Source organism: Ailuropoda melanoleuca, chromosome 9 (genome assembly GCF_002007445.2).
Source record: "Ailuropoda melanoleuca isolate Jingjing chromosome 9, ASM200744v2, whole genome shotgun sequence".
Taxonomy (NCBI): Eukaryota; Metazoa; Chordata; class Mammalia; order Carnivora; family Ursidae; genus Ailuropoda; species Ailuropoda melanoleuca.
Genome location: NC_048226.1, coordinates 61,042,925 through 61,056,168, shown reverse-complemented (window position 1 = coordinate 61,056,168; position 13,244 = coordinate 61,042,925). Strand labels below are relative to the sequence as shown.

Genomic DNA, 13,244 nt, shown 5'->3' with positions numbered 1-13,244 from the left:
ACTGGGACTGTGAGAGACCTACTTTTAAAAATCCCCCTGCATTGATAGTTCTAATTGAGATGACCTTACAATGCCATCCACGAGGGGATTAAGCAGGTGTTTGTTTTATAGATTTCATATTGGTCAAGCTCTCTAAGGCAGATCGCTGTTTGGGTGACTAAGGCCTTGAGAATCTGGATCTTGTTGAATGAGCACACAAATGTAGAAATTTCCCGTGTGTCCCACAGTCTCCGCACCTCTCAGTGCCGGAGGGAATGTGATTGATTAGCTTCATTAATCTTTTAGCAGCTGGGTCATAGACCACTTCTGAGTGTGCTCTGGGCTTTCAAGGGCTGCCACCTAGTTGTTGGTCTTGGGAGAGAGAAGAGGAACTGACAGATACTGAAGGCCTACTATGAGCCTGGCGTTCAGCCTCACCTACATTGTCGTCACTGGTTTTAACTAAATTATAAAGCAGCATTTCACTTCATTTCAAAGACTGGGTGTAGCTGCTCTTCTGGCTTGACCTTTTGCCTCAATATGGAAAACCAAGATTTCCTTGTGTTCCCCAACTTAATTACCTACTTTGTTCCTGAATTTGAATAACGAGAGGCTTATTTTCTGAATACCTGGCTTAATATTCTCCTTAACAGCCCTGATCTGTGCAGCCATTGCTTTCTTTTGCCTTTGCCCCAGCCTAGGAATCACAGGGACTACTTGCTGACAGACATCCTTGGACACGCCCAAGAGTATGCCAGTCTGTATCCCTCAATACCTCCCATTCCAGGCTTTTCCATTACTAAATTCTATTCCCTCATCAGAATACCACCTTCCTGCACTACACCGAAGCCATGAGGAATCAGGCTGTTCCCTTTAGTGATCTCCTTCGGCACTCTTGAGTTGTCTTCTGCCTAGTCTCCCTCATCCCTGAGGCTCAGCGCATCTCAGTTGGTCAAGCTGTATTTTGATCTGTGCAGCTCCCAATTCAGCCAAGCCCAGCTTCCTTCATTTCTTAAGAGGAGAGGAATTCTGCACCATTAGGAGCTTGCAGGTGGAGTTATGTAATGTAAAACACTGTATGTTATAAAAAGAAGGACCTGGTGTGTGTGTGTGTGTGTGTGTCCCCGTGACTAATGGGTAAACTGAGGTTCCCCTTCCAGTTCAGTCACCATTCTGCTGCGTGGCCCGGGATGCATGCCACCCTTCAGGTGAATTCTTCAGAAGTGAAAGGAAGGGTAGATTCAGTGATCTTTAGGCTTCTCAGCTCTCCTATGTATGAGTCTATGTGTGATGCTGGAAGTAGGCTTTCAAGAATTTCCCATGGTTAGGTGCATGAAAAAAAATTCTTAATTATTAATTCTGAGCAGGTGGGGGTGGGGGGCACTCCTAGTCTCCATATGGCAGGAAAATAGAACCAGTATAGAACACCATTATCTCCTCACTCTTCTCCATTGTAAAGAAGTGGCATTCAGAACAGGGAGCCATTTTTTTTTTCCACAGCCATCCTGGAGCTTAGATGACTGTCTGAAATTTTAGTTATTACTGTACCTTTTTAAAAGGTGAATGAAGAAGGCATGAGGCTGTTTGTGCAGTGAGAACTAAAGATTTCAGGTTTTGCTCAAGGAACATAGCCTTTATGCTTTCACCTCATGGTTGCTGGACAAGATGGACTTGGTGCTAGGGGGCAGGAGTGAGTGGCTAGAAGCTAAAGCTTGGTGGTGATTGGTTGTGCTTATGAGGCATTCGCCGTACCCCATTGTCTCAAGGTTTGGACCTAAGTCACTTGGAAATTTAGAAAATGGCTTCTTTAAACCATTTTTTGGAGAGAACTTGGTAAGTAACAGCTTATTTAAATGAACAAGGACACATTATCATTTGGTGAAGAGTCAGTTCTTAAATAAGAAAGACTGAAATTGTCCTATCGTATTGTCTGAAGAAATAGTCTGCTATTGGTTTTAAAAGCCCAAATATTACCAGTAACACTTTGATTTCATACTTTAGTTTGTACACAATTTAGACATTATTGGAAGTTTAATCCTCATTTGCAAAATTGTTGATAATGACATGGAACTGGATTGTTTTGGAACTTAGAGGCTATGGCATTTGACCAAGGAGAGCACCTTGTCATCACCCAGGGTGGCAGTAGAAACTTCTGCTGTTTACTAGGACTCTGCCATTGGCAGGACTTGGAAGTAATGCTATTTTCATCTGTCATTAGAAATGGAAGCCGCAGGAATTACTATTGCTTCATGGGTTGTAGAAGATTTGTGCGTTGGCATTCAAGGTTCAGTGAGAGGCCAAACTGAAGTGGTTTTTGTTTGTTTCTTGCCACCAAGGAGAATCTCCTCAAAGTAGGTATGCAGTGAGCTCTTAGTTGGTACCTGACTTGACTGGGTTGACTATCGCATCAGAGAAATGAGAAGATCGCATGAGATGTGATGGCAGGTTGTCTAAAGGAGTTCATGAGCTAGGTGGGCGCTAATAACACGAGAGGAAACGAAGCCAGAGCAGTGATGAGCTAGAGGCGGTGGGCAGAGCCCTCAGGGAGAAAACTAGCCGTACGAGGCTGTTATAAAGAGTGTTTGGGAAGCCCCTTCCACTAGACCTTTTGGGGAGTGCCCCTGGTGATGCTCAGGGAGGAGATCTGAGAGATATTGGGAAAGCAGATAGGGAATGGTACCTGCAGATGCTGGTGTGGTCTCGGGGGACAGGGACCAGCGCAACAGCATTGCAGGGAGCATTTCAAATGCCCATCCCATGGCAATGAGGGTATCAGCAGCTGGAAAGTCATCCCCCAGTGGATGTCGTTAAGCATGGTGCAAGTTGTGCTTTAAAGACAGTCTTAGAAAGTGGGTTGGTCTCTATGGTGAAAACTAGATGTACCGTACTCCTTTCCCTAACCTCAAGATCTAGGAAGATGTGAGCTGTAAGACAGGTCATGAAAGACTGCTAGTTTATTTTCTGAATCTATGCATATGTTATGTACACAGTGATGAGCAAACACAGCTGGGAAGAACAGCAGATGATATTGGGACTGGAACTGTGGTGTTTATCAGACTGACATAGTAATCCTTCTTTCCCGTGAAAGTGCTCTTTTTAAGTGACTGTTAGGATTCTGTAACTTTTATCATGTGTCAGACAAGTATTCTTTCCCACCTAACCCCTTTGCCTACCTGTCACACATTTTCATTCTCATCTCTAGCTAGATTTATTTAGAGATGAGATCCACATTCGACCTCTGATGGGAAACAAATGTGGACAGTGAATTCTCGTCCTTTTGTTCAAATAAGGATAGGTAAGTCTGTTCAGGTCTCAATGGAAAGTAAATGTGATCAATCTCCACTGACTTGTCCCAGGCAAGCTTTGAGTTGGCTAGAGGGAGCAGGTATAAAATATCAGAGAAAAATATAAATGAAGAGCGGTAAAATGAACAACCTGTTAAACCAAATTTTCCTATTTTTAAAGAAAAGTGTATGCTCTTTGGGTAGTCCTAGTAAGGACCATGTTTAGAATATCTGAAAGAAAAAATTCTTACTCTTGCCTTTCCATCAGAAGTAAATTTAGAAATTAAGAAATATTGAATGAATGCCTACTATGTGTAAAGCGGTGTGTGAAGATGGAGACATAGGCTAGGTAGTAGGTTTGCACACACATACTGTATACGTACTGTGGGTATATGTAGAATTCAGTGTGTACTTAATTCCCACTGAATGATAAACCCACTCAGGACTAATCAGATTGCTACATAAGATGGTGGGCTTAATGGCTTAACCAATTAAATGGTATAGTAAATTTTAGAGGGGGGAGTGAGTTGGAATTTCAGCTTGTCTGAAGACAGGATTTATCAAAGTAGAGTTATTGTAATGGGCTTGTGGGCAGTTATAAAGTAGGAATGTGGAGTGCAGAAAGCCAGATGTGGAAGAGGCTTATGGAGGACTATTGAGGTGGAGTGAGTGGGGTTGGAGAGAGAATAAATTGAAGAATGTGGCTGTATCAAAAAGGACCTATGGGTGATTATTGGCAAATGAGCAGAAAGATCCTCAGTGTCTCGAATATGAAGCGTTTTGATTTAAGCTTTATCTTCGGAGGAAGCCAGGAGTTTTTAAAACTGTGTCTTATGAGACCCCCCAGGGTGGGACTGGGTGTGAAGGGTGCCTAGCCTGGGTTTACACCCTTTCATTGGTCTTAGCATTGGGAAACCGGAATAGTTCTGCTTTTATGACAAATTGCTTTATATGTTCGATTTTCTTGTTGAGCTTCTTTTGGACAAAGGATGCCATGGTGAGATAGATCTCAATAAAACCAAAGGAAAAACAAAAAAATTTGTGCTAGACAAGGGGAAACCATGGACCCAATTAAAGTCATGTTTCTCAAGAGTTGGTTTGCTTGTGATCAGTCAGATGGGTCGGAATGAGGGAACGACTGGAGGCCAAGGCCAAGGAGGAAGCTTGTGGCAGCGGCTTCGATTTTTAGATACTGGATCAGGATGACCAGGATTGGGTTTGTGGGAGGGAAAGGGAGAGGCAGATGTAAGAGGCATTGCAGAGGAATAATAATTAGAACTTGGATATAGGGTGAGTTTACGGAAGCAGAGTTGACAATTTGGATTATGTGTCCAATGTACTTGGCTTGCCAGAATTTTTTAATTTATTTTTAAAAGATTTATTTATTTGAGAGAGAGGGAGAGAGCGAGCAAGCATGTGAGCGCACATGAGCAGGGGGAGGGGCAGAGAGAGAATCTCAAGGAGACTCCCCACTGAGCGCAGAGCCCAGTGGGGCTCCATCTTAACTACCCTGAGATCACGACCCAAGCTGAAATCAAGGGTTGGGTACTTAACCGACTGAGCCACCCAGGTGCCCCGAGCTTGCCAGAATTTAGAATCCCTTAGGATGTGTAAGGAGCAGCTTTCTACTCCTCATAAACTCAAGGTCTCCTGTGCCTCAGAGGCACAGCCTCCAGAAAGAAGCCTCAGAGGCCGTGTATAAATCCCGGCCCCAGGGATTCCTGTGGTCTAGCTACTTTTGGAAAACGGTGATAGGGCTGTCAAGTGGTAGGTGTTCCTTCAAGAGTAGTTGTTGCATGGAGGATTTTTACTGCTCTCTCTGGGACATGGCTCCCTTAGGTGCCTTAGCTTCTTGCGTGAATTTTAACCTGTTCTGAGATTCCTTCCTTTTTTGTAGGTACTTCTGGGCCGTGGTGGGGGGATAAAAAGAGGTCAGGTGGGCTGGGTCTGGACGCTTCATTTTCTACCAGGGTGGCCTATTTTACATTTTTCAGACACTGAACTTTTATTTGTGGGATAATTTATGAAACTTCATTCAATCCTAGCATTATGTAGAGAGGAGAAGGCAGGGAACAGAGAGTAAGGAGTCAGGAGAAGTTAATGAAAGAGCCGAGATGTGCGTATACACCAGTGTGTCCCAGACTTTGTGGGGAGGAGGAGTGAGAATTACTTCAAGAGGCCTTTGGACTCACAGTCATTCATGAAGTATCGCAAATGTTGCCTGTAGACCAAATACTTTGTGCAATGACATTATTCAAATATATGTTTAAAGAACAAACATGTATTAAAATTTCACTGAGTTACTAGAAACTTATCTTGATTTATTTTATAATCAGCCAGTAGTAAACAAAATACTATCCACAGAAGGGTCCATGATTTTTTAAAAATAGAGGCCTCCTATTGGAAAAGTCAAGGAGTCCCTTTTATATGTTAAGGGACAGCATTAAATCTTTATGATTAAGTTGCTTGCTAATCATCTCCTCTACTTAAGGGATTTTAGTTATTGAAGGAAACAACAGCAAAAATCTACCAGTTTTGGGACTTTTAGGTCTGCTTCATCTAGATAATATTAATTCAGGGTATTTCACCTTGTTTTTTCCAGTATCGTTTAATTTGAAAACACACTGGTGGTTCTTTTTTACTTTATTTATTTATTTATTTGGGAGAGAGAGAATCTTTTTTTTTTTTTTTAAGATTTTATTTATTTATTTATTTAGAGAGCACACAAGCATGAGTGGGGGGTGGGTCAGAGGCAGAGGGAGAGAGGACGAGGGAAAAGCAGACTCCCTGCCCAACAGGGAGCCCGACACCTGCTTGACCTTAGGATCCTGAGATCATGACCTGAGCTGAAATCAGGAGTCAGAGGCTTCACCGACTGAGCCACCCAGGTGTCCCACCCCACCTCCCCCGCCCTTTTTTTTTTCTTTTTCACTCTTTGAACTTTAACCAAATTTGGAGTTTGTGGTTTTATTGTAACATCTGTCAGAATGGAATGTTTTAAGACTGTTTTCCTGTTGTCAGTTGTGCTTGATAAGAATTAATCCTAGGCAGTCAGAAAAGGATCTCAGCCTAAAAATCAATCTATAGTGTTTAAAAGAATGAGACCAATTTAAATGTGTTGATCTGGAATCATCCTGAGATATATGGTGAAATGGGAGAAGCAGGGGGCAGAACAGTGTGTATAATATGCTACATTTGTCCAGAAAGATAGGTATACACTTCTACTTGTGAAGATATGTCCAAGCATCTGACCACGGTAGTTACCTTGGCGAAGAAAGTGGAGGCTGGGCCTTGGTGGTTAGGAGACTTGTTGAATGTCATCTTGGTCCTCTGAGCCTTTTTGCAAATCTTGTACCTGTTTCACTCACTGTAAAGTTAGAGACTGCAGATCAGCCTGGGACTAACGGGTTCTGGGACTCTGCCATTCGCGGGCAGAGTGATGCTTCTCTCCTCCCTGCCAAAGGCAGTGTGCAGTGTAGAGGGGAAGGGGCCTAACTCCCAAGTACTGTACTCCTTGTTGAATCTGCTTCTATTCCGCCTGTTCATCTGGAACTCATTCTCGTCTGGGTAATCATGGCATGAGCTCATAGGCTGTCAGGAGAATTCCAAGAGGTGATATGTATGGAGTATAACCATTAATAAAGTCTTGCTTATTCTTAGACTCTGACTTGACCACTCTGGAACCGCCCACCACTCTTCTAGAAACCCCCTGTAGGACCTGCTCTTCTCTCTAGATGTTCTGCTCTGTCACCTTCATTCAGCAAATACTTAATGGAGAGTCTGGCCCTGTTTGTTGTTCCCTTTCATGTGCTGTCTTATAGAATGTACAGTTTATTGCTGCTTTAGTTTGGCTTGTAAGTTTCAGCAACCAAAAACCAGAACCAAAACAAAACAAACCCCAGGTGCACCATCACCTCCAGGCAAACTGTGAAGGGGTCAGATCACTTGCATATTCATATATGCACATCTTTACCTGTTTTATTTTACTTCTTTACCCTGAAGTTCATAAATGTGCTTTTTGTAAAGGATGAGCTCCCTGAAATTGTAAGGAAAATATTGTGTGTATAGACATTTATGAGCTGGAGCTGTCCCTTTGAGCAGGGGCCCAACAGGGCTAAAAACCGTGTCAGTGTCTCTGAGCTTCTCCTCTCCCAGATGCCCCCAGGTTATCCCTTAGTTGCCAGGGGCTGTCTTCTGTCCTTTGGTGGCCCAGGTCTGTTTTCTGGGCAGAGTCACAGACTGAGCACTTTCCCCCCAGTAACCTCCCCACCCGCTCCCCCCCCCTTCTCTTTCTGTCATTGTATGGGATCCCAGCCTCTCTGCTGCTGGATGAACTAGCCTTAGAACCAGGGAAGGTACTGGGTAGTATGACAGATCCATCATCCCCCCCAGGATTCTGGGACTCTGAATGTGGAAGTGAGTGAAAAGTGTCACTTTCTCCTTCCAGCTCACATTTCCATTTGAAATCATTTCAGAAGAGCAGCCTTCAGTTTCATAATGCAGGTGGCAGAGCAGTTTCAGACATATGCATGGGGAGGAGGCACATTGGGGGTCTTCTCGGAGTGCAGTTCATAGATTGTCTTAATTAAACCTCCCCTGGAAGGGAACTCATTTTGTAAATCACTCGGAGAGGTTTCTTCACTTGCCGGCGGTCACTCTGCTTGGTGCTGGGGCAGTGTCCCAACCTAGGTTCTCTGACTCCCAGGCTTCTCTGTTCTAGAACTCACTACCGCTCTCCTGAAGTCTTCAAATCCTACCATCTAGGAATTTCCCTCGTGAACAGGGCCAACCATGGAGACTGCAGGTGGGAATTATACTAAAGTTAAAATGGAAAATTATCAGGACTTGTGGCTGCACTTAGGAAAGTTACTGTTTAGAGTATAAGCATTACCACAGTTTTGTTAAGTTTCAGAGGCGGAGTAGGGGGCCAGGTAGGCAGGCAAGAGAGGGAAGAAGTCGAGAGAGATGGCCCCCAGACCATGTCTGCAGCTGAGGATTGTAGATCTCTCTGAGATGTGTGACCTCCCACTGTGAATGCAGATACCTTTCAGAGTTCCATTTTTCTTTCATGTGGAAATTACCAGCACGGAATAGATGCCTTTATTTGGAGAAATCAGTCTTGGGAAATAATTGGTTCTCTCTTCTCTTATGCCCCAGAGATGATCTTCCACAGATGAAATTAGAGGAACAAAAAAAAAAAATTTAAATCACAAAACATGAGTTTGTGGTATTTTTTCCTTTTTACTGCAAAATGTTTTAGGACCTGTGGTTTAGTTCCACATATTTTGGAACTGTTGACTGATCATAAATATTTTTTATCACTATGCGTACAGTAGTGACTTTCAAAAAGTAAGAGTTTATGATTGTACTAGGTCATTTTTGAGTAGTGACCTAATGCTTTTATTTTAATGCTTTAAACCATAATATTAAAGTAGGTATTACCAGCTTTCTACTATTGAATGTTAGGATCTGAGCCTGTGGGATAAAACAGTGCTTACACTAGGGGCCCTAAGATACGTGCTTTATAAGTATTCTCTCTTATCTTCATATCACCCTGGTAAGTTAGGTATTACTATCCTACTTTAGAGATTTACATCTGAAGCTTAGAGAGGTTAAGTGACTTGTCCAAGGTCAAATAGCTGATAAGTAAGTGTAAAAGCTGAGATTCCAGCCCACAGGAACATGAATGAAGTGGGCTCCTAAGTGGTTAGTATGTGTAGGCCACAGTCATTTTAGGACGTTTTGTTTTATTGGAAATTAAATTATATCTGTAACAGAGGAGATACTTAAGAGCTTCCTACTATTTAAAATGGCCTGGTTGGTTAACTCATGGGTCATCTTGCATTGCCGATTTGACTAAAAACCAAATCATAGATTTGTCACCTGCTTTCTGGATGAATTTATGCCATAAAGTAATATTTGAAGGAATTTAAAATAATGCTTTATCACCGTAAGAGAAAAAGGGCTTGAAGAAAGGCTAGATAGAATGTGATTGTCACTTATTCAGTATCGGCTGAGTGAACACCTTTGGTGAGCCAGGCTGTGCTAGGCACTGGGTTTGAAGACTGTTGACAAACATGGCCCCCTTCCCTCGTGGCCCTTGCGGTAGAGTGAGTAAAGTGCAGCGCGTAGGTCTGAAGGCATAAAGGGAGAGAATAAGGTGAGATCATTTTCTTACAACAGGAAACTCAATTGGGAAACACAGGTAGGAGATAAGCCTGTGTGTCAAAGCCACTGCAGTGCGTTTACTCCTTTAGGTTGTATGGACTTGGTATGCTGCAGTTCTTCTTCTTCTTTTTTAAATATTTATTTGTTTATTATTTATTAATTTTATTTATTTATTTATGATATGTTCATCACCGTACAGTACATCATTAGTTGTTGATGTGTAGTGTTCCATGATTCATTGTTTGCGTATAACTTCCAGTGCTGCAGTTCTTAATCATGTGTCCTACTGCTCATTGCCTCACAGCCCACGATGCCCTGGGTGATTCCCATAGAGGCCTGTGTATGTACAATACTGGTGGGAATAGGCTTGGGTGAACAAGGTCTGGAAGGTAAAGGCTGCCCAGCCTGATACGGATCATAAATGCCATTGCAATTTAAAGAAGAGAAAGTGATCATGGGCCCAGGAATGGTCAGGGAAAGGTCTGTGAAGGCCAGAGTGATTGAGTCAGGCTTTATAGCATTTTAGTAGGTGGATTTCATTTGTTTTATTCTCTTTCTTTGGGCTACTACTATGTGCCAAGTACAGTTTTAAGTATGGGGGATAGAGTAAACAGCAAAACAGACAAGACCACCGCTCTGCTAGAGCTCACAGTTTAGGAATGGGGGAGGAAGACAGACAATAAAGATGTTAATAAGATTATTCCACATGGTGTTAAATGCAACGATGACAATAAAAAGTCCGTGATAGAAAGATGAGGGTGCTGGTGGTGTTGGTGAGACTTTGTTTTGGATGGTTGGAAAATCATCTCTGAAGGAGGCTATATATATTTGAACGACCCCAGAGTCTGAGAAGGAGCTGGGCATGCAGCAGTCTCTGGAAAGAGGCCTGAGGTTGATGGACAAAGCCATAAAGATGAGATGATGCATTCTGTGGGCGGGGGAGGAACAGGGAGGAGGGGTTATCCAGCAAGGAGCTCCACCCTGGAAGAGCATGGTTGGAACAGAGGCTGAAAAGTGTAGGTTTTCAGAGGCTGAAAAGTGCCAAACAACAGAGGGTCTTGAGTATCCAAATGGCACAAGACTGAGGACCGTGTGTTTCTGTGCATGTATCAGGCGACAAGTAGTTAAGAGAGAGGAGGAGAACCTGGATGAGTTTGTCATGGAAGGTTAAGGAAGCCTGTGTAGCTGAGATATTGAAGTTGAATTCATGTGACCTATGATGAGGGACACCCAAATAACATAATGTCCCAATCACTTCCTGTTGGAAATGGAGTCATCCTGAAGTGTGGCATGCATGGTGCTTGGTTGACTACTTCAGATCAGGGGGGTGCAGGAGGATGGTCCTACCGATGGGATGATGGAGGTTTTGACGAAGGTAAGCTCCAGTCCAGTATCAGGCACTGTACTTATTATAGTGGTATTTTCTAAGTCAGAGATGATATATAACAGGTTCCTTTTGTGATGGTTCCCCTCGGAATACAAAACTAATTGTATTTTTATTAATGTAAAGGAGCAGTCTTTATTGCTGTAAAATGTTTATGAAAGGAAAGAGAAAAGTTAAGGTCTGATTCAATCCAGGTCGATAAAGAAGCGTGTTTAAGAAGGTTCATTTGTGGAATAACTATACGCATATTATTGACTAAAGGAAAACTTACCCCAAATGTTGATCTAATTCTCTAGAGAAATGTGTTTAGGCAGCGCAGGGATTCCTGGCGGGTACTGAGAAACTCCCTAGGGGGGGGGGGGGGGGGGCCCTGCACTTAGTCTCTTTTGAGGTTGATTCGGATGTGTGCAGTCTTTACATCCTATTAAATTTTTGAAAGATAAACTGATACAAGAATGATTTGCCAAGGCTAGCAACTCTTCCTTTTAAAACCTTGGCTCAGTGTACACATTGAAGGGGTGGGGGAGTAAGATAAAAGCATTATAAATATGAGGTTAACTGAATTCAAATAGAAGGTTCTCTCAAGTTATTGCATTCCTTAGAAAATAAATACATTGCGCATATGGTTAAGATTGATCAAAAAAGTATTCTGTATGCCAGTGATTACATTCCCATCTGTGATTAAGGTTTTCTGCCTACATCTGGTTTTCACATTATATTTCTGTAACAAGAATCCTTTATATAGCAGAGTTCACTTTCTGTATTTTCTATTAGCGGCAGCTTGAACTACTGCACGGATCGCAGATTTACACATGTGGTTTTCATTACTTCATACCATTGAGAAAAAGTAATATTTGTTTGGGAATGTATGTTTTCCACAATTTCCATGGTAATACAACATGTTGAGCCTCTTTAATAACACTCTTGCAGAACTACAAATTGTTTGAGGCATTCTGCTCTTGGTGGAGTTTAGCTTTTAAACTTTTCTCGGTGTATGTTCCCCTCATCATGGTGTTTAACAAATTGGAGAGCTGAGGATCTGAACAAAGCAATTACTAGAGNTTTCTCGGTGTATGTTCCCCTCATCATGGTGTTTAACAAATTGGAGAGCTGAGGATCTGAACAAAGCAATTATTAGATATTTTATTATCATTTTCAGGGGATACAGACTTTAGTGTGGAATATGTATCACAGCTATCTGGATGTGTATTTCAGAGAGTTTGGTCCCATTACTTATTTTATTATTATTTTATTTTGGAAGACCGTTGAATGCGTTGGATGTATAAAACACAAACTTAATACTCCAAAGTCATTATTTTAATAAAATTTATATATTAGCTTCTGCTGCTTCTTTTTTGGGGGGCGGGGCATTCTCTTGATTGTAATACGGTATTTCATATGTAAAATAGTTAAGTGGGGAAAAACCCTCATGGGTAACTTTAGGTTCGCATTGTATATTATTTGAATATGTATCTCTATGCCGTGTTAACATTGAAGAATTTATAAACATGCACATTTAAGATACTTTGTAACAGTACCTTCCTGCCAACTCTTCTCCATTCACTTCAGAATACGCTGATTAAAACAGACACCAGTTAAAAAGTGAAATAGTATATTCTGCATGGGGAAGGGGAATCATTTATAACTGAGAAATTTATCTTTCAAAGGAAGTTTATCCACATTGTAATTTTATGTGCCTCAAAACTGAGATCTTCTACACATTTTTATTAATAAATCTAGACATTAGGGAGAAGGAAGAAATAGACTTAGACTCTAGGGGATTTGTATGTGCTTTGCCTCTTTCGTTTGTTCCGTGGAGATATTAACTATGGCCCACACTGGCATGATCCACTTTTATCGGTTTCTCTGATGTCCTTTGTTGGTGGTTGCTGAAGCACAAGATATTACAAAATATCATTGGATCTAAGAAAAATTTCTATTTTTCTCCTTTTCCCCCATAATATTTGTTTATTCTCTATTTATAACATGTTTTTTACCTTAGTATAGAAACATTGGAAGTAGGATTGTGTAGAAAATTACCCCTATTTCCATCTTCCAGAAGTAAAAATTTATTTGACATCTAGATGTATTTATTTCCAGTCTCCTTTCCTTTGCACGCCACCTCACCTCTGCTGTTTGACGATTTGCATACGTGGTGCATGTATCTATGTATTTGGTCATTTTCTTATTGAAATTTTTGCTTTATCATTTGTTAGGTCACGTGGTAAGCTAAATGTTCCCAAGTTTCGGCTGATTGTCTTTAGTGATCTTTGCTGAGCTTCAAGGCAGTTTCAACTAAGAAATGTCTAGTACTGTATTTTTCCTAAACATCACTTATTTAATTTTTACCATAAGGTGAAACAACTGACTGCATGATACAGAATCGTGTGGCCTATAAAGGGCATTGATTTTTTATTTATGTTTTTTAA

At 41.6% G+C, this 13,244-nt stretch overlaps 1 protein-coding gene across 3 annotated transcripts in view; it reads left to right on the top strand.

Moving 5' to 3' along the window:
• Positions 1–13,244, top strand: part of RUNX1T1 (RUNX1 partner transcriptional co-repressor 1) — a 132,612-nt gene that overhangs the window by 8,047 nt on the left and 111,321 nt on the right. The gene's annotated exons all lie outside the window — the stretch shown is intronic.